Source organism: Heterodontus francisci, chromosome 24 (genome assembly GCF_036365525.1).
Source record: "Heterodontus francisci isolate sHetFra1 chromosome 24, sHetFra1.hap1, whole genome shotgun sequence".
Lineage (NCBI taxonomy): Eukaryota > Metazoa > Chordata > Chondrichthyes > Heterodontiformes > Heterodontidae > Heterodontus > Heterodontus francisci.
Window position 1 is genome coordinate 58,152,585 of NC_090394.1, and position 22,717 is coordinate 58,175,301.

Genomic DNA, 22,717 nt, shown 5'->3' on the forward strand with positions numbered 1-22,717 from the left:
CACAGCATTTTTTGTTTTAAAAGGAGAAATATGTGGCTAATATTCTGCACTTATAACGTTGTTTTCTCTTTCTCTTTTTTTCATCCTCCTGTGCTGTACACCATCTCTAACGGTGGATGGGCAATGACTTTGGCTGAATTTACATCCCTTGATCTCCTCTGGTCTTATGCCTCCACATCCACCCTCTGCTTCTCGAACATGATGCTGTTTCTTGGCCTCATTCCTTCCATTCCACTACGATATCTGTTGGTTGAATCACTACAATCTTGTTCCCCTGGAACTCCCTGACTAGTTTGTCCCTCCCCACACACCCCCTCCTGCTTACACCTTGATACCTCCCTCTCTGCTAAGACAAATCTTCACAATATTTCTTTTCGACAATGCCTTCAGCTTCTCCACCGTAACCTCTCCAACTTCCTTCCTTCCTGCTCAGTGTAATTTCCCCATTCCCCCCCCCCCCCCCCCCTTTAGTTGCAAAACGTGTCAGACACTTCAGCAAGTGAGGAGTGCTATAGACATGCGGGTTGGAGCCTAGTTTTCTGCTCCACACTGTCCTGCTGAAATATAGCTGATAACAGGATCTGACTGACCAAGGGAAATCTAGCACAGGTCCACATCTCATCTCTTGTGTTCATGCTTCAATGTTTTGCACCACTGTGATGCAGTATGCTTCTATTTTTAATAACCATTTAAAAGGGATTATTCTCAACAATTTTTTTAAAATCAAGAGTTTCAGTCTAGTATTTTGTGAAATTTAAATGAATAGACTGTCCTCAACTATCTTAGGTGGTCAGAAAGACCAATGCTGTAGGAAATTTAAATGTCCTTTTTAAATAGATTACATCTAGGCCAAAAGATATCAATTTTTAAAAGTTTCAAAATAATGTGATATTCAGAAAAAGTGGCACCAAGTGGCCAGTGGTTGATGGCCTTTGACAGTTGTTCACCTCCTAACAGAATGATCCCAACCCTTTGAATAGCAGCCTACTACCCAACATGTCTATTTGGTCTTATTTTTTATAGTTGTCTTCTTTCACTGCTTTCATCTGGAAAATTGAACTGTATTTTATAGAACTGGATTAAATCTGCAGAAATTAATAAGCAATAGTTAATTTTTTCCAGAATGTGTGGTTGGATGCCATGCAAACAATTGCTATTCTATGCATGCCATTTGAAATCTCCATCTAATCACTCAGCTGCTTTATTCCAGTTCCAGATTCCATTGCTATCTATATCTCAAAGAAACCTACAGTAATCAGATACTGTACTACCATTCCTAAGTATGTGGTGTGTCTCACACAACTAGCCTTCAGTGTCTTGTTTGTACTTAAGTAATAATGAAAGAAAATATAGTAGTTCCATTTGGTGTGCACCATAATGACCTACACAAATTAAAAGAAGCAGATATATCATGTTTGGGAATAATGCATAATTAGGACCAGGTAACTGACAATTATCACATTGAATTAGTTACCTTGCAAGTGGAGATATTTACCATATGTTATGTTTAGCCATAACATTTTTTAATATGCAAATTTTTTTAATGAATATTTGATTTTGTTGCTCAAAAGCAGATGAAGTTTATTCATATTATCTGTTTGTCAATGGTGAAAGGAGGATTTTATTTTCACTGATATTTTACCAGACATGTCAGTCTGTATCTCACGAATGAAAATACATGACTACTACCCATCAGTGCTATATAATAGATGTGGTTTTTAGTCACTTGTAGTGCATTTTGGCAGAATATGTGTGATGAAATCTGGACTATAAATCGCATTGCTATATAAAATATTCTTCTGGTTTTGGTTACTATTACATCTTGCTTAAAGCTAAAACTGAGAGTTGCTGTTCTTTCAAGGACATACAAAGCAGGAATGAAGATCAGACTTATACTCCAGATTTTTTAGTACATGTATATAAATCTTTTGTGCTAATTGGTTAATCTTTTTTTAATGATTTGATCAGAGAGGCTGTGACTGAATGTGAATTAGCTTTTCTTATCATAGAAAGTTTAAGGCACAGAACAAGGCCACTTGGCCCATCGTGTCTGTGCCAGCCGAAAAACGATCCACCTATTCTAATCTCACCTTCCAGCATTTGGTCCGTAGCCCTGCAGCTTACGGCACTTGAGGTGCATATCCAGATTCCTTTTGAATGAGTTGAAGGTCTCTGCCTCAACTACCCTTTCAGGCAGTGAGTTCCAGACCATCACCACCCTCTGGGTGAAAAGGTTTTTCCTCATCTCTCCTCTAATTTTTCTACCAATCACTTTAAATCTATGCCCCCTGGTCACTGATCTCTCTGCTAAGGTGAATAGACCCTTCACCTCCACTCTATACAGGCTCCTCAAAATTTTGTACATTTCAGTCAGATCTCCCCTCAGCCTTCTCTGTTCCAAGAAGAACAACCCCAGCCTCTCCAATCTTTCCTCATAGCTGCATTTTTTCAGTCCTGGCAACATCCTCCTAAATCTCCTCTTTATCCTGTCTAGTGCAATTACATCCTTTCTGTAATGAACTGTACACAGTACTCAAATTGTGGCCTAATCAATAAGTTATACAGTTGCAGCATAACTTCCCTGCTCTTATATTCTATTCCTCGGCTAATAAAGGAAAGGATTCCATATGCCTTCTTAACTACCTTATCGACCTGTCCTGCTACCTTCAGGGATCTATGGGCATTCACTCCAAGGTCCCTTACTTCCTCTGTACTTCTCAGTATTTTCCCATTAATCGTGTATTCCTTTGCCTTGTTTGACCTCCCCAAATGCATCACCTCACACTTCTCCAAGTTGAATTCCATTTGCCACTTTTCTGCCCATCTGACCAGACCATCAATATCTTCCTGTAGCCTACAGCTATTCCTCGCTACCTACCACAGGGCCAATCTTTGTGTCGTCCGCAAACTTCTTGATCATGCCCCCTACATTTACGTCCAAATTGTTAAGATACACCACAAAAAGCAGGGGACCCAGTACTGAGCCCTGCAGAATGCCACTGGAAACAGCCCTCCAGTCGCGAAAACAGCCGTCAACAATTACCATTTGTTTCCTGCTACTGAGCCAATTTTGTATCCACCTTGTTGCATTTCCCTGGATCCCATGGGATTTTATTTTTTTAACCAGTCTGCAATGTGGACGCTCCTACACATAGGTTACCTTTTTGGCCTTTTGTGGGCCCTACTCTCTCCTTAGTTATCCTCTTACTCTTAATGTATTGATAAAACATCATTGGGTTCACCTTGATTTTGCTTGCCAATATTCTTTCATGCCCTCTCTTTGCTTTCCTAATTTCCTTTTAGATTTCACCCCTCCACTTTCTATACTCCTCTCAGCCTTCTGTTGTATTGAGTTCTCGGTGTCAGACATAAGCTTTCCTTTTCTGCTTTATCTTACCCTGTAGGCTCCTTGACATCCATGGGCCTCCAGATTTGGCTGCCTCACCCTTTTTCTTTGTGGGAACATGTTTACCCTGAATCCCTTGAATGCTTCCCACTGTTCTGACACTGATTTACCTTCAAGTAGCTGTTTCCAGTCCACTTTCGCTAAATCATTCCTCAGTTTAGTAAAATTGGCCTTGCCCCAATTGAGAACTCTAACTCCTGTTCAAACTGACTGAATTATGATCACTACCACCAAAATGCTCTCCCACTGCCACTCCTTCCACCTGTCCATCTTCATTTCCTAAAACTAAGTCTAAAACTGTGCCCTCTCTTGTTGGACTTGCTACATACTGGGCAAAAAGGTTTTCCTGAATGCACCTCAAGAATTCTACTCCCTCAGTTCCTTTCACACTAAAACTATCCCAGTTAATATTGGGGTAATTAAAATCCCCTACTATTAGTGCCCTATTGTTCTTGCACTTCTCAGAGATTTGCCTACATATCTGCTCTTCTATCTCACTCTGACTGTTTGGGGGTCTATAGTACACTCCCAGCATTGTGATTGCCCCTTTTTTGTTCCTTAGCTCAATCCATATGGCCTCATTTGATGAACCTTCCAACATATCATCCCTCCTCACAGCTGTAAAATAGTTTCCTTGACCAAATTGCCACTCCCCCCTCCTTTCTTATCCCCCTCCCTATTGTGTATGAAAACCCTGTAACCAGAAACGTTGAGCTGCCATTCCTGTCCCTCCTTAAGTTATGTTTCTGTAATAGCAATGATATAATCCTGCCACTTGTCTATCTGTGCCCTCAGCTCATCTGCTTTATTTGCAATACACTTTGCATTGAAATAGATACCCTTGAGCACTGTCAGTCTTTTCAGATTCCATCAGATGTCATCTCAAGTTAAAGGATTGCAGCGTACTTCTTCAGAATAGAACATATCTTGGATCAGGGAGACGGCAGCACAGTGGTAATGTCACTGGACTAGTAATCTAGCCACACAGGCCTAAATCCCCTGGGACAGGTTCAAATCTCACCATGGCAGCTGGTGAAATTTAAATTCAATTAATTAAAAATCTGGAATTGAAAGCTAGTCTCAGTAGTGGTACCATGAAACTATCATCAATTGTTGTAAAAACCCAACTGGTTCACTGACGTCCTTTAGGGAAGGAAATCTGCTGTTCTTACCTGGTCTGGCCTAGAGGCCTGCTTTAGAAAAAGAACCCAACGCAAACCCAACCAAAGCGGACCTGACCCGGCCCGATTCCCTCTGATTTTGCCCCGAGCCCAACCCGACCCGAACCCACCACTACTTGGCATGACCCGCGCCCGAACTGACCATCCGTTTACTTACCTTCCTGACACCGTAGCTGCAGCACATGCGCAGTGACGTCACTTGCTCACTGCGCAGACTCAATTTCATCCCGGATTCCCAGCTCAGTGTAAGTTTTTGTTTTTTTATTTTTAATACTTACCAGCAGAGCACTTGCCGTGTGTGTCCGGCCCGACCCGACTCGCTCTGGACTTGGCCTGACCCGACCCGAGCCCAAAAGCCGGCTCTGGAAGATGGGACCGACCTGACACGTGTCGTCGGGTCCCGTCGGATAGCAGGCCTCTAATCTGGCCTACGTATGACTCCAGACCCACAGTGATATGGTTGATTCTTAACTGCCCTCTGAAATGGCCTAGTAAGCCACTCAGTTCAAGGGCATTTAGGGATAGGCAACAAATGCTGACCTGCCAAAGATGCCCACATCCCATGAAAGAATATATTTTTAAAAATCTGCTTTATGGCAAATGCAGGGTCACAATAAACAGCTGAGTTTTTTTATTTCAAAGATACACAAAAGGACAAATCTTCGTCCCTCCTTGTATTTCCTCCTTTAGCTCAAAAGCAAAATACTGTAGATGCTGGAAATCTGAAATATAAACAAAAAGTGCTGGAAATATTCAAAAGGTCATCTGTGGAGGGAGAAACGTTAACAGTTCAAATCTATAACCTTTCATCAGACCGGGAAAACTTAGAAATGTGATAGATTTTGAACAGGTGAAATGGGGAGGGTGGAAAATGAATGAAAGGGAAGGTCTTCAGCTTGGCTTCCATTTTTGTCTATGGAAGTTATTGTTGACACCTTGTAGTTGGTTGCTTTGCAAGAATGTCTGCAATTGGTCACCTAATTAGTTTGTTTTTACAAATGTTTACAGATGTTTAGAAATGTTCCCTAATAATTGGTAAATGACACGGATTGTGCACCACTTCAGTGTGTACTTTCATTCAATATCTCGTCATTCACGAGCACAATAAATCGTTTAACCGTGAAATTGTTAATTACACGAACTTTTTTTGTTTTTAAATTTCAAACTTTTTTTCATGGCTGTCCAACTTTTGTCGGTAATATATGTCAGTGAAACAACGTTTTGTAACTTATCCCGTTGTCCAGTTCTAAAGTAAGAAGACACACCTCTTAGTTGCTGAGGGTGATTTACACTGAAACCTTTACCAGTGTCCTCTTTGGCCAGACAGTAGGAGGTACAAGGTTAACCATTTTGGTGACCAAACCAGCCACCCAGGTGGTTGCGGGGCAGGGGGAGTGGTGGTGGGGGAGAAGATAAATTGTCTGCTATCATTGTTGTATTTCTTTTTCTCTTTCTTACTCCAACCTGTTACTGTTCTATGTACAGTCATTTTATTTGCCTACCATCATTTCAGTGTAACATTAACTTATATTGGTAGCCCTTTCATGTCATACAAGTCAATATGTCATTTGATCTCTGTTTAATTTTCTGGTGTACTTGTTTTCCCCTCCATCCCCCAACCCCCTAGATGATGCTGCAGCTTTTGCTTGGGTACTTGATGGCGTGTGCAAAACAAATGTGGAACCTTCCCACTTTATTGCTGCAACTGCAGTGAAACCAAGTTGAATACGATTTTCAGGGATACAACTTTTGCAATAAATCATGTACATTACAGAATTAAATTTTTCAAACAATTATAATCAAAATATTTAAACAAAACTCTGGGGAAGCCATTGGGTGTACAATATAAAAGCAAGGAAGTGATGTTGAATTTTGCAGAATATTAGTTCGGCTACAGTGCAATATTGCTTGCAGTTCAGGGCATCCTATTATAGGAATGTTATACTAGAGTCACAGAAAGGGTGCAATGCAGATTCATGAGAATGAGGCAAGGAATGAAAGGTTCTTATGATGAAGAAAAACTTGTAAAATTTCATATATGCCAACCTAGGAAATTAACAAATCTGACAATTCCAGAACAAGTAATTACACTGAGTGTAGTGGGACACAAGCTTATAACTTAAGTTGTAGATATATCCAACATTTCTTCACTGGTACTGGAAGAAGAAAGGACAAAAGTACATGAAAGTGTGACGAAGGAGACATTGTTGAAAGCACAAGGTTTATTTTCTAGGGGGGAGGTTTAGTTTGGTGGGCATGCTTTCCCAGAAAATGTTAATTTTTTTGACCCTTTAGGGTCTTCTCCCCCCAATCCCCCCCCACCCCACCCCACCAACCCTCGCAAGTCCAGACACTATACCCGACTCCCTATTTTACAAAGGCATTTTATCCTTATGGATCCAGTTCAGAGATATGTTATTCCTTCAAGTGCCCCCACGTCCCTTCCCAAGATTTCACAGAAGTACCTTTTTACCTTCTATTTCTCCCAGTTCACGTTAGCAATCTTCGGTCCTCCTTCCTTGCCTCTGCATCCCCCCCCCCCCCCCTCCCCCCCCCACAATTCTTGCTGCATTCTCCTTCCCCACCTAAATCGCCTAGTCCAGATGGCTTGCATTCCAGGTTGCTAAAGGAAGTAAGAGTGGAGATAATGGAAGGGCTTCCCATAATCTTCCAATTTTCCCTACAGGGGAGTAGCCAGAGGATTGGAGAGAAAGGGTGCAAGGACATTCCTAGTAACTACAGGTCACATCAGTGGTGAGTTAGAACCAATAATCATGGACAAAAAAAAACAACAGACATTTGGAGAGGTGTGAGTTAATTAATTAAGCAGAGCCAGCACGGATTTGTAAAAGGTAGATTGTGCTTGCCTAATCTAATTGAATTTTTTGATGAAGTGACAGAGAAGGAATTCTTTTAATTCTTTCATGGGATGTGGGCATCGCTGGCTAGGCCTAATAATTGCAATGGATGTTGTCCATATAGATTTTAGGAAAGTGTTGGACATAGTACCACGTAAAAGGCTAGTTAACAAAATAGAGGGACATGGAACAGGAGGGTCATTGTCAACTTGGATAAAAAATTGGCTTAAGGACAAAAAACAGTGAGTCATGGTAAATGGTTATTTTTCAGACTGGAGGATGGTAGACAGTGGTGTTCCCCAAGGTTCAGTGCTAGGACCACTGCTTTTTTTGATGTATATAAATGACTTGGATTGTGGAATACAGTGTAAAATTTCAAAATTTGCCGATGATTCCAAATCTGGAGGAGTGGCAAACTGGATGATTCAAATTGATTGCAACAGGACATAGATAGGCTAGCAGAATTGACAGACAGAAATTAATACAGAGAAGTGTGAGGTGATGAATTTTGCCAGGAGAGATAGGGAGAGGCAATATAAAAGAGTGTACAGGGACAGAGAAACCTTGGATTCCATTTACACACATACTTGAAGGTGGCAGGACATATTGAGAGAGTAATTAGCAAAGCATATGAGATCTTTGGCTTCATAAATAAAGATATCGAATACAAAAGCAGGGACGTTATGCTGAACCTTTATAAAGCTCTGGTTAGGCCATAGCTAGAGTACTGTATCCAGTTCTGGTCACTACACTTTAGGAAGGATATGAAGGTCCTTGAGAGGGTGTGCGAAGGAGATTTCCCAGAATGATTCCTGGGATGGGGGATTTCAGATAGAAGGTTAGGTTGGAGAAGCTGGGGTTCTCCTTGCACCAAAGGAATTGAGGGGAGATTTGATAGAGGTGTACAAGATGATTAAAGGTTTAGATAAGTTAGACAAAGAAAAGCTGTTCCCATTAGCTGATGGTACAAGGACTAGGGGACACAGATTTAAGGTTTTGGGAAAAAGATACAGGGGTGATGTGAGGAAGAACTTTTTTACACAGTGAGTGGTAATAACATGGAACTCGCTGCACACTAGGGTGGTGGAAGTGGAGACAATCAATGATTTCAAAAGGAAATTGGATAGGCAATTGAAGGAAATAAAATTGTAGGGCTATGGGGATAGAGCAGGGGAATGGGACTGCTTGGATTGCTCTAAGGAGAGCAGGTATGGGCTCGATGGATGGAATGGCCACCTCCTGTTCCTTAATAACTCTATGACATGCAGACTAGGCCCCCAAAATGTAGTTGGCAAGTATGAAATTGTGGCTGTTTTTACTGGGACAGTATGGGGAAATAATTGAGATTTTTAAAAGTTATAATATATTTTTCAAAACTAAATAATGTGAAAATTATTTCCACCAGTTGGCGAATTGATAACAATAGTACAGAGACAAAGGGGGAAGTTGGACAACCTGTTTTTTTTTCCCACACAAAATTATTAGGAAATGGAATGATATAAAGTGGCAGTGACTATCTTATCATTGAAAAGGGAATCGGATAAATATTTTAAAAAGACAATAGAAGATTGCAGAGAAAGAGGATTAGATAGCTCTGTTTGTAGAGCTAACACCAGCATGGGGGTCATGGGTTAAATAGTTTTCTCCTGTGCTGCGATTTCTTCAGTAGAATTAATGTGAAACTCAGAGACTCTTTCATTTTTTAAAGAAACCTCTTTGAACTTCAGTTTTGCATTCACGGCAGTTAGGAAATCTTGGCAGAATTGTTGCTTTCATCTTATTGTTAAGGATGAAAGTAATACTTAATCTGCAACAGGTGGAAGCAGCAATTACTGCATATGTTTGACATTTGTCCTAATTGCAAAAGATGCAAATACAATGTTTCTCTTGTTTACAAATTGCACTAGCCTGGGGGAAGAATGTCGAATTTCACTGTAAGTTTGAATTGGTGTTAACATTAGTCTGAAATGTACAGGGAGATTTTCCTATGCCTGTGCTCAGTGGATATCAAAAAGTCATGCAGGTTGGAGTACTCAGCTGTAAAGGAATCCATCTAATTCCCTGATATTTGCATGTGGAAGGTCTCTTGGTTCCGATATTTGTGGGGAGCGGGGGAGGGCAGCTGTGGAGGGGGTGTAGGGCCTGGCTGGGAAGCACGGAAATGTGGGCAATGTGGAAGTCCAGCTGTTTTAATGGCAGGACCTCATTTGAACATTGTTTCTCCATTTTCTGGCCAGCAGCCAGCCAGATTGAGAGACATAGTCATGATTCTTTCCCCCACCCCCCACAATTTGCAGTGGTCAAATAAACTGCTGATACTCAATGTCTAGGCTCATATGTGAAGACACTTGGCAAAAGACTGCCAGAATTTTTGAATTGTACCCCAGCATGAGACAGTGCTCGCTGGACAGGCAGAATGAAAATTGGGAGAAAAATTCTGGTCAGCTATATGTGGATGCAGTTGTTCCTTGTGTTGGTTGGTCAATGCACCACTGGGTGATGAGATGCCTGCTAACCCCAATATTCTTTGTTGATAGAGATCCTGAACTGTACTGTTACAGAGAGATGCCAAGTGAAGGCCATGCTCATGTTTATAGGGAGGGAGGGATATTTCAGGTGACCATTATTTACTTTTACATAGCTGGTTTCAGAACATCATTGGGAAAAGGCTGGGAACAGTATATCCTCACAGGCATGTACGTGGATACTGTGGTTGTGTAGGAGACCTCATGGAGGGAGAAGAGAACGCCTATTATTATTATTTTTTTTAAATCTTGGTACAGGCCCAATGACCATGTATATTATGGTACTGGATTAAATTTCTCAGTCTGCAACTCCCCCTTACCACACTAATATTAAAGAAGGAAAGAATTTGCTTATATATAGCACCATTTACAACCCCAGCTCACCCAGAGCCAATAAAGTACTCTCAGTGTTGTCACTGTTGTAAGGAATGGCATCAGATAATTTGCATAATAGCAAGATCCCACAAATTGCAGTAAGATTAATGAGATAATCTGTTTTTGGTGGTGTTGATTGAGGGATAAATGTTGATCAGAACACCAGGGAAACTCCCTTACTCTACTTCAAAAAGGGGAATGGGATCTTTTACGTCCACCTGAGAGAGCAGACATGGCCTGGATTTAATGTCTCATCCAAAATATAGCACTTTTGACCATGCAGAACTCCCTCAGCACTGCACTGAAGTGTCAGGCTAGATTGCGTGCTCTAGGCCGAAATTTTACGTTGGGTGGGAGGCCCCGCCCACCGGTCAAAAAGTCAGGTGCGAGCCCGCCTCCGCCGGGCCGGGATTTTCAGCTCTCCAGGCCCTTAATTGGTCTTGGGTGGGATTTCCACCTTCTTGAGGCAGGAGGTCCCGCCTAATGGAGCTGCCATCCAATAAGCGGGCTGTGCATATAATTGTGCAAAGATGAGTGGCAGGTCAGATGATTGGTCAGAATATAAAGAATGGCAGAGAATGACTAAAAGGTTAATCAGTAGAAAGAAATTATAATATGAGAGGAAGCTAGCTAGAAATGTTAAAAATGGATAGCAAGAGTTTCTACAGGTTTTTAAAAAGGAAAAGAGTAAATAAAGTGAGTGTTGGTCCTCCAGAGAGTGACACTGGGGAGTTAATAGTAGATAATAAGGAAATGACAGATAAAATGAAAAAATATTTTGCATCTGTCTTCACTATAGAGGATACAAAAAACTTTCCAGTAATAGCTGTAAATCAGGAGGTGGAAGGAAGAGAGGAACTTGGTGAAATTGCAATCACCAGGGAAGTGGTACTGGGCAAATTGATGGAGCTGCGGGCTGACAAGTCCCCGGGTCCTGATGGGCTTCATTCTAGGGTCTTAAAAGAGGGGCCAATGAGGTAATAGATGCATTGGTAATTTTTCAAAATTTGCTAGATTCCGGAAGGGTTCCATCAGACTGGAAAGTAGTAAATATAACCCCTCTATTCAAGTGGGGGGTGGTGTGGAAGGCAGAAAACAGGTAACTATAGGCCAGTTAGCTTGATGTCGGTCATGGGGAAGGTGTTAGCATCGATCATTAAGGCGGCTATAGCTGGGAACTTAGAAAAACTCAAGGTAATCGGGAATAGTCAGCATGGTTTTGTGAAAGGAAAATCATGTTTAACCAATTTATTGGAGTTCTTTGAAGAAGTAACATGTGCCATGGATAAAGGGGAGCCCGTTGACGTACTGTACTTGGATTTCCAGAAGGCATTTGACAAGGTGCCACATGAAAGTAGGAGCTCATGGTGTAAGGGGTAACATATTAGCATGGATAGGAGATTGGCTGGCTGGCAGAAAACAGAAAGTATGCATAAATGAGTCCTTTTTTGATTGGCAGGACGTGACGAGTGGAGTTCTGCAGGGGTCTGTGTTGGGGCCTCACCTTTTTACAGTTTATATCAATGAGTTAGATGAGGGGAGCGATGGCATGGTAGCTAAATTTGCAGATGAAACAAAGATAGGTAGGAAAGTCTGTTAAGAGGTTGCAGACTGATAAAGATAGGTTGAGTGAGTGGGAAAAAAATCTGGCAGATGGAGTATAATGTGGGAAAATGTGAAGTTGTTCACTTTGGCAGGAAGAATAAAAAAGCAGAGTATTACTTAAATGAAGAACGAATGCAGAAGTCTGAATTGCAGAGGGATCTAGGTAGTTCTAGTGCATGAGTCAGAAATGGTTATTATGCAGGTACAGCAAGTAATAAAGAAGGCTAATGGAATGCTATCCTTTATTACAAGAGGAAATGAAAATAAAAGTAAGGATGTTGTGCTTCAGTTATACAGGGCATTGGTGAGACTACATCTTGAATACTATATGCAGTTTTGGTCTCCTTATTTAAGGAAGGATGTGAATGCTTTGGAGGCGATTCAGAGGAGGTTTACTAGATTGACATGTGGAATGAGCGGGTTGTCTTATGAGGAAAGGTTGGACAACTGGGCTTGTTTTCACTGGAGTTTAGAAGAGTGAGGGGAGACTTGATTGAAGTATATAAGATCCTGAACGGTCTTGAGAAGGTGGATGTGGGTGAGACCAGAATTAGGGGGCACTGTTTTAGGACAGAGATGAGAAATGTTTTCTCTGAGGGTTGTGTGACTTTGGAACTCTGCCCCAGAAGGTGGTGGAGGTGGGGTCATTGAATAATTTTAAGGCAGAGTTGGATAGATTCTTGTTAGGCAAGGGAATAAAAAGTTATCGGGGTAGACGGGAGTGTGGAATTCGAGACACAAACGGATCAGTCATGATCCTATTGAATGGTGGAGCAGGTTAGACGGGCCAAATGGTTTACTACTTCTCCTAATTCGTATGTTCGTATGTTGGGGCAGTTGGGGCTTTAGGGGCGGCCATCCGTGGGACATCGGGTGCCCGATCGGGTGGGCCCCCCAGCCCGCAAGAAGGCCGTCTGGTTTTACCAAGCGGAGTTCTTGGGGCCTTTGCTATCCGGCTGCTGAGGGTAAAATACTCGTGGCGGCAGGAGGAGCCCCTTAAGTGTCAGTTAATTGGCCACTTAAGGGCCTTGATTGGCCTGGGGCAGGTGGGCCATTTCTCGCCGCCACTGCCCTACGTAAAATTGCGGGAGGGGGTCAAGAACGGCCACCAGCCCACTCATTGGGGGGATGTAAAATTCTGGCCAAGTCTTTGGAGTAGGACGTGAACCTCCGTTCTTCTGACTCAATGAGAAGAATATCAATAAACACTGCCAGTGCCAACATCTAAGGTTACCACCACTGCGGATAGCAGATACATTGCCCATTTGAATTATTTCCTAAACTATCATTATCAGCATGGATTTATATTTACAGTGCATATGTCATAATAAAAATTTATGCAAGCATTATTAAGATATATTATTTCCAGAGGATTTACTGTTCTGGGCACAGTGTATTTGGAACTATAAATTGTGATAATATAAGGAATTTCTTTAGTTTGTAGTGACCTTCAATGATCTAGGCTGTTTGAACTAAAATTAGTTAACTTCTGCACAAAAAGAATGGGTTAAACTAATCTGAACTCTTGTCTTCTGCTTTCAGCTAAATGCTTGATTGCACCAAGTTTTACCAATGGCGGATACTTCCACACATAAACATTGAGCTACAGACGTGGCCATACAACACAGAGTGGACTCTCTGCTTGAAGTAAGCTTATTTTAGAGTCATAGAGAGATACAGCACTGAAACAGGCCCTTCAACCCACCGCGTCTGCCGACCAACAACCACCCATTTTATACTAATCCTACATTAATCTCATATTCCCTACCACATTCCCACCATTCTCTTACCACCTACCTACACTAGGGGCAATTTACAATGGCCAATTTACCTATCAACCTGAAAGTCTTTGGCTGTCAAGTCTTTAAACTAAGCATGTTTTGAATGATGTGAACAGATGTGTAAAGCACCTTTTTTTCCATTGGTTAATGCTTTCATATTTGGAACACTGATGTCAGCAAGCATTGGGTTGTAGACCACCTAATGGAAAAGGGTAAGAAAAGTGCTGAGCAGTATATTAACATTATCAGCTGCCCAAGTTAGTGAATCTTTTACTCTGTATTGCATGCTGTAAATGCTATGGTGATTGAACAAAGCTTATAGCTTTCTTCCTTCTATATATGAGTGAATAAATGCATTACATGGTGTGACATTGAGTCCTACAGAACAGGAAGATCCCAGGATCATTCCCTGATCTATGTTGAGTTAGTTGATATCAACTGTGATGGTGATGGGAAAATTTCAGTTTTCCTCAGTGACTCTGAGTTGAAGGAATGCAAAATCCAACCAACATTGCTGCTTCCTATTGCTAACTAGTGATTCCTGCTGTAAGTGTGCGTGAAGACAGTGTCGGACTCTATTGTGATGCTATCATTGATGCTGATGGCTGTATAAGGGGGAAAATTAAAGGAAAAAAGAAACAAAGCTGAGAATAAAATGGGGAATATTTGATCTGATCATTTCTTTCATGCAGTAATCTCTGTGATGCCAAATGTCCTGAAAATATTTTTTGTTCTTCTATTTAAATGGACAGCACAGTGGTGCCAGCCATGTTACACTGTGGAGGGCCTCCAAGCCCTTTTGTAGACGACCTCCATTCCCTTTTCCTCTGCCATAAAGGCTGGAAAATTAGCTTGGTTCATTGAGAAATCTTTGTGGTAGCCACAGCTCTGCCCTGCTGCATTTCCACTGCACTATGGAAAATAATTTAAATTTAAGGCAGTATGTATTTACAGCTATAATTTAAAATAAAAACTGCAGTATGAAATAGATAGAAAACATGTACATCCATAGTCAGTACTCTGCACCCTTTAGAACGGGAAAATCCATGGATCTTCTGTCGCACTGCTGCTGTAAGCCCAGTCCGAGTTTAGTGGAAGAACCAGAATTTAGGCTGGGACTTAGATATCCAGACCCTGGCCTTGTATAGTTTCTGCAGACATTGTGGTGGAATGTCTGCCTATTCCAAAATGGCCAACAGCACAAGGCAAGATGATGAGGACAGGATCAGGGAATCCCTATGTCCATCCCTCAGAGTGTCCTGCCATAGAGACTAAGCGTGCTGTAACAGCAAATGGCAGAAATGGGGCCTGGTGTCCCGAAGATTTTTTAAATTGCCAAGGAGTTCAGCCCCCCACCTTCCAAAGGAGGCCCTGGCACATCCACCAGAAGTCGACTTTGGCAGGGCTTCCCAGCCTCCTAGAATTGGCAGGCTCCCCAGATCTTTCCCTCGTGACATGGGTGCCTGCAATAGAAATTTGGGGACATTCTACCACCCCTGAAAAGTCCACCAGGTTCAGTGAGGCAGGTGCTCTGGGGAGGGGTGCATTCTCATACTGGGAGGCATCTACTACCCTGCAGAATTTCAGCCCTTATATTTGCTAATCAGCCCATGTCAGCTTTTACCCTCTATGCAAAAATGTTCTAATTAACAGTGACCCATCCTGTTAGCACATCTCTTAAACCCCCTTTTGATCATCCACCTGTTCAATCTAATCTTGAATATTGAGAGAGTTTCTGCCTTAACCACTAACACTGGAAGTGAATTTCACAGCCTTACAACCTCTGTGAAGCATTTTCATTTTCCCTCTGTTCTAACTCTCTTCATCTTGACCCCTCAATTATTGCGAACAGTTTGCTTCTATCTACTCAGCCCATCCTTTCATAGTTTTAAACATTCCTGTTGTAGTTGTGAGGGCATTAGCAGCTTTTGAGGATGTGAGTGCAAGCAGAATTCACCCCCTATTGATTGTTATGGAAAGCGGGGAAGGGAAAGACTGACAGTGCAGAAGCAAGCCTACACCACCTGATCATCTACCTCCTAGTCAGTGAGCTGCCTGTGGGTATTATGTTTCATGGTGGGAGCTCGCATAATTCTTGTAAATTAGCGACAACCTGGAAACTGGGAAGGGTTCTTAGTTTGACTCCTCCGGATGGCTGTTGTCCGTTCCCAACCCACTTCCCACTGGTTTCTCCCTGGGAGAACAAAATTGACTGTGAGATGCCTTCTACAAATCTCTGCTGGCTGTCCTTAATTAACCCATGTATTTCTAAGTTGGTACTAATTCTATCCCACATTATGGCCTCTGCAAACTTAGTCTGTACCTTAATCATTCTAGTTTGAAAGTTCTCATCATTTGTCCACTGCCTTATCTGCCAATAAATTGCTTTTATCTTTGACTGTTACCCTTCACGTTTAATTTTGTTATGGCTGTTGTTTCCGAGATGCTGTTTTATTCCTACATTACCTACTGCCCCACCAATCCATGTTATGCTAAAACGTGTTCACCTATCCCTCGTTCCCTTTTGTCCTAATGCCTTTTAACATTGGTGCATTAACTTAGTGGCCTGGATATTAACAGCAGCGGTTTTCGTAGGCATTGGGGGTGGGAAGTGTGGGGAGAGTTTTGAGTGGGAAACTCAGAAGTCATGCAAATTAGCAACCTGGAAACTGGAAGGGGTTCTCCATTTGATTCCTTCAGAGGGTCATTGTCCATGTTCTACCTGCTTCCCACAGGTTTCTTGCTAGGAGACCAAAATTGATCCTGAGATGCCTTCTACAAATCTGTACTGGCTGTCCTTTATTAGCCCAGTCTGGGTTTCCTCACATGCAGTGTAATTTTAACTCCATCATTGTACTTGACAGCTTTCCCACCTGGCGGTCAGCCTGATTGACAGGCATGGCTTCCATTTGGATGACGAGAACTCCAAAGCAGGCTGCAGGAGGAGGTAGGTCTGCACCACACCTGGGTAGGCTGGGGTGCGCTCCGATTCAGGGGAAGGTGGGTGGGCACTCTGATTCCGCTGGTCTTTGTATGCAGTGGGGAGAGCTTGGGGTGCCCAGGGGTAAACACTCCTGCCCCTCCTGGTTCACAAGCCATTCTGTAAAGTCCTTGAAGCTGTCCTCATCCACCTTCAGCTGCCGGGTTTCCTGAGGCCTGGGAAAGCTGGCTGGCCTCTGTAAAATGTGCAATCGGTTTAAATCCGAGGCTGCCAGCTTCATTAAAATATTTAAATTGCCACCTGGCCTCCTGAGAGAGGTTGGCTGTCCATCCCTTGTCAGTGGCGCAGTGGTTAGCACCGCAGCCTCACATCTCCAGGGACCCGGGTTCAATTATGGGTACTGCCTGTGTGGAGTTTGCAAGTTCTCCCTGTGACCGTGTGGGTTTTTGCCGGGTGCTCCGGTTTCCTCCCACCGCCAAAGACTTGCAAGTGATAGGTAAATTGGCCATTGTAAATTGCCCCTAGTGTAGGTAGGTGGTAGGAAATATGGGTTTACTGTAGGGTTAGTATAAATGGGTGGTTGTTGGTCGGCACACACTTGGTGTGCCGAAGGGCCTGTTTCAGTGCTGTATCAATAAATAGGGGGGGCAGGTTGGGGTTAGGTTTCAGATTTTTAAAAGTTTAACATCTTATGAGGTTATGATGAAGCTGTATAAAACACGAGTTAGGCCACAGCTGGAGTATTGTGTACAGTTCTGGGCGCCACGCTATAGGAAGGATGTGATGTGATTGCACTGGAGAGGGTGCAGAAGAGATTCACCAGGATGTTGCCTGGGCTGGAGCGTTTCAGCAGTGAAAAGCGACCGAAAAGGCTAGGGGTTGTTTTCCTTAGAGCAGAGAAGGCTGAGGGGGGACACGATTGAGGTATGCAAAATTATGAGGGGCATTGATAGATTATAAAGGAAAAATTTTTTTCACTTAGCGGAGGGGTCAATAACCAGGGGGCATAGATTTAAGGTAAGGGGCAGGAGGTTTAGAGGGGATTTGAGGAAAAGTTTTTTCACCCAGAGGGTGGTTGGAATCTGGAACGCACTGCCTGAAGCGGTGGTGGAGGCAGGAATCATCACAACATTTAAGAAGTATTTAGATGAGCACTTGAAACGCCATAGCATACAAGGCTATGGGCCAAGTGCTGGAAAATGGGATTAGAGTAGGTAGCTGCTTGATGGCCGGCACAGATACGATGGGCCTGTTTCTGTACTGTATGACTCTATCTGACCCAATCCCAACTCACTTGTTTTTGGGTGTTAAAATTCACCCCATGGAAGCTACTGTTAAATTTCAAATTATCCATCCCCTTGCATATTCTGGCTTGTCATAATTGGCAGTATATTTTTTGGTATGGCCATTCCACTGGTGATCTTATTGCCTATGTTACATACCTTTGGAACTCTGCTATTGAATTGTTTGGTGTGGACTCCATCAAAGTCTTTTACATTTTTAAAGATCTGGCGCTCTGCATTTCATAAGAACATAAGAGATAGGAACAGGAGGAGGCCCTTTGAGCCTGCTCTGCCATTCAATAACATCATGGCTGATCTTCTACCTCAAGTCTATGTATCCCTTGATTCCCTTAGTATCCAAAAATCTATTGATCTCCTTCCAACACTTCTAAACAAATTGCCACGAAAGTCTTGTTTCCCCTCAAATTGTTCTTTTTGTGCTACTGTTGATGGCTAATCTTCTGCCTTTCTATTAACTCAGGGGTTCCCTAGTGCTCTGTCCTTCTCTGTCCTCTCTCCCATTCTTTTCCTTAATCATATTAGTGGTCTGCACTCAACACCCAACCCTATGCATTCTTTTGATGGTTATTCCCTGTACATTAATCAACTTCTTTTGGATTGCACACCTTTATGCACACCAACGCTTCTGCATTGTGATGGCTGAACCACTACATCTGATCTCCTCCATGCTCTTCAAAACCTTAATATATGAAGCAGTTTTTTGCCATTAATTTATGTAAACCCATGGGAGAAAGACAAAGCGGTGGTTAAAGGATTTTTAAAAAAGTCCATTATCACTTTCTATTGGTTATATTTATCTGCCTCTCACATTTGCTGTTTTCATAAGCCAACATGGAGAGAAAGATATGGCCCTTAAACACTCAAGATAGTTGCAGACTTTTTTTTAGGAGTACTTCTGATTTAAATCAACATGAAATTTGGATGGACTATAGAAAGAGAATAAACATGCATCCAGAAAATAAGGTTACTCTCCCCAGTAAAGAACAATTCATTAAGCCAGTGTATAGAAATTAAATGTTGTTAAATAATTGTGATCAGGGCTGGCTGTGGAAAGTCTCCTGATGCCGTTTATTTCATAAAATCTTTGGCCTCCTGCCCATTGGAAGACTGCTATGACTTGTAAACTATATTTCATTGTTTCTAAATAACTATGATTATTTTAAAAATTAGATTTTTTTGCCAGGCTGTGTAGTTTGGGTTACATTAAGAAAATACTAGCCTCTTGAGAATCCTTTGACAGTAAATTTAAACACACTAAAATATATTGGCAGGCTCAGGCTGGAATTTTTAACTTACTCTGCTATACTGCCAAACTTTGAAAAGGCTCATTGGAAACATTATGTACACTTATGAGCCATGAGTTTCTTTTACAACTGGAAGTACTGAATGGAGGGATGTGACTAGTGGTGTTCCGCAGGGATCAGTGCTGGGACCTTTGCTGTTTGTAGTATATATAAATGATTTGGAAGAAAATGTAGCTGGTCTGATTAGTAAGTTTGTGGACGACACATAGGTTGGTGGAGTTGCGGACAGTGATGAGGATTGTCAGAGGATACAGCAAGATATAGATCGGTTGGAGACTTGGGCAGAGAAATGGCAGATGGAGTTTAATCAGGACAAATGTGAGGTAATGCATTTTGGAAGGTCTAATGCAGGTGGGAAGTATACTGTAAATGGCAGAACCCTTAGGAGTATTGACAGGCAGAGAGATCTGTGCATACAGGTCCACAGGTCACTGAAAGTGGCAACGCAGGTGGATAAGGTAGTCAAGAAGGCATTCGGCATGCTTGCCTTCATCGGTCGGGGCATAGAGTATAAAAATAGGCAAGTCATGCTGCAGCTGTACAGAACTTTAGTTAGGCCACACTTAGAATATTGCGTGCAATTCTGGTCGCCACACTACCAGAAGGACGTGGAGGCTTTGGAGAGGGTACAGAAGAGGTTTACCAGGATGTTGCCTAGTCTGGAGGGCATTAGCTATGAGGAGAGGTTGGATAAACCCGGATTGTTTTCACTGGAACGACGGAGGTGGAGGGGCGACATGATAGAGGTTTACAAAGTTATGAGCGGCATGGACAGAGTGGATAGTCAGAAGCTTTTTTCCAGGGTGCAAGAGTCAGTTACTAGGGGACATAGGTTTAAGGTGCGAGGGGCAAAGTTTAGAGGGGATGTGCGAGGCAAGTTCTTTACACAGAGGGTGGTGAGTGCCTGGAACTTGTTGCCGGGGGAGGTGGTGGAAGCAGGTACCATAGAGACATTTAAGAGGCATCTTGACAAATACATGATTAAGATGGGAATAGAGGGATACGGACCCCGGAAGTGCAGAAGGTTTTAGTTTAGGCAGGCATCAAGATCGGCGCAGGCTTGGAGGGCCGAATGGCCTGTTCCTGTGCTGTACTGTTCTTTGTTCTTTGTACGTAAACTTAGATTTTTCATTTTATTTCAACGAGGTTGCTGTGCAACGTCAGAAACTTGTATTTATAAATGTACCAGGCAAGATTTAAATAGAAAAATATCTTTACTGAAAGATGATCTTCCTTGGGACTGTAAATTTTATCTATTATTATGAAAGTGGTACAAGTCATCAAACTGTTAAATTGATAAGCTTACTGGATGTATGTCTTTGCCAGGTTAGGAATGTAATGCTAGTTGGTGTGGTGAAGATAACAAACTTCTCCACCTTTAATTTCAATGGCAAGTAAATTATGCAAGATAGATGGGAATTGCCCAAACATATTTTTGTGCTCTTTTATGCCTGTTTCCACATATCCCAAATATCATAGCAACAGACAGGTACCCTCACTAAAAGGACTGACTTAACACCTGCTCCCAGGCCACCTCTAGAACCATTCTGACTATCAGAAGGTGAGTGAGAACAGCAGGTGATGACCAACCCTCCCAATTTTTTCTCACTTCCTCTGAGGCAGTCTCAAACCTCTCCTTGGTGCTAACCCATAAAGCTGTTTGAGATTTGCGATGTGAGAAGCTGCAGGTATAGAATGTGTGCTTGTCACTGTGTGGTGAGTTCTACTGAATTGATGTGTAAATGATTTTGACAAATTAGTGCTAGGCTTTCTAAGTATACAAAAATATGCAGTTGCTGTCATCACCTACCATGTAACTATAAATCGCTGCTTTTTTCTTTGAGTATTCATTTTACTTCCTCTCAAAACCTGTTCAGTGCAGGTGACAAAAAGATGTATGCATATTAACTACATAAAATGAATTCAGAAAATCTGCTGAACTTGCCCATAAGGTCAGCTGTTATACTTTATAAATGTTGTATTCAAGATGTTTTCCCTGTATAGGTCTGTACCTGTCTCTGGAGAACTTTGGTTTGTGGGCTGCATTTTCCAATTTACATTGTGTAGCTGGGGCTAACTTGCTTTGAGGCTCAACCAACTAGTGCACTCCCAGAATGCATCTGTATATGCCACTCTGATGGCTGTGACTACAACTCCCAGTGCAGCTCATGGCTGCTTGCTGCCTCCGTCTGATACTGAATGTGGGTGCTGGGCTTACAGATAGGATGTTGTGGCACTGAATTGAGTTATGCTTAGCCAGTCTTTCTATCATTAGCAAAAACAGTAATAATGTTGGTGCTTTGAAGACATTTCCCAATTTTCTGATTGGACAAACAATTTTTTCTTCCAGATTGGCCTTCTGATTGGATATCAGATCCAAAAGATTCTGAAAACAGCAGCCTTCAGAGGTCCTGAGTGCAATTAAATAGGTAAGTGCCTGTTTCTCAAGTTTCAGTTTTTTTAATATTGAAATGTAGCACCAGGGTCCTCCAACAACTGTACTCCTCTCCTGCCCCCTTTCCCCTCCCCATCCCTGACTTGGGACGTACTAAACAGTAAAATACTGCTCAAACACTAGACTGCTTGTGAGCAATGCTACTGAAAATCAGCTCATGCAAAACAAAGATTTGTTCATTACAGAAATTGTTTTGTGTTTTCTTTTGTCCTGGAACAAGTTGCCCGAACAGGAATGGTATATTGTTCCCATTAACTAAATCCTCTTTAAATTTATATAAAGAATACTTTGCTAACTAGTAACTGACAACATTTAGCCTTGCTATAGGTATTGGATGTTATAAATCACAGCTTTTTTTGACTGCAGCCTTTTCTTGCAAAATCCTCTAGTAGCTCCAAAATCGCTACCCACTCTTAGTGCTTGGGGGTGGAGTGGGGGGGGGGAGGGGTGGTGCGACAGGGTGGTGTTTGTTCATCAAAGTAGTGTGGAAAATCATCTTGTTTTATTAACCACGCTAATAACATCAATGACGCAAAAATTAATGTAGCCACATTCATAGACTTGAACTCTCCCCCAAAATAGTGTCCGATCATTTCTACATTGAAAACTTTCTAACTATTATGGTCCAAAACTATTTTTCCCATTTATATGAATAATGCCTGTTTTCATGCAACATGGAATTTTGTTTTCCCTGCACTAAAGAAATGCTTGAGTTCAGCAAATAACCCCATTGAATTGTAACATCCACCATGTACTGTCCCAGTCACAACTCTTCACTTCATCCTCCAGTATCTGTTTTCTCTGGAAGTCTGATACTGAAAAGTCAGAACTTCTGAAACAAATACATAGGTTACATAACAGGATTACCTGGGACCTTTTAATTGTACAAGTTCCAAAAAGTGCCTGATTTCACAGAGCCAACAATTTATACAACAAACTGGAAATTTTTAAATCATGTTTTATATATCTCAAGTATGTACGC

At 42.0% G+C, this 22,717-nt stretch overlaps 1 protein-coding gene across 5 annotated transcripts in view; it reads left to right on the plus strand.

The window, feature by feature from the left end:
* mrtfba (myocardin related transcription factor Ba) overlaps positions 1–22,717 on the plus strand; it is a 262,413-nt gene that overhangs the window by 63,921 nt on the left and 175,775 nt on the right. For 4 of the 5 annotated variants that reach the window (XM_068056256.1, XM_068056260.1, XM_068056261.1 and 1 more), the window contains 2 exons: positions 13,493–13,597; positions 21,631–21,709. The gene's annotated coding sequence lies outside the window, so the exon portion shown is untranslated. The remainder of the gene's footprint in view (positions 1–13,492; positions 13,598–21,630; positions 21,710–22,717) is intronic. The other variant, XM_068056259.1, reaches the window with a different exon arrangement.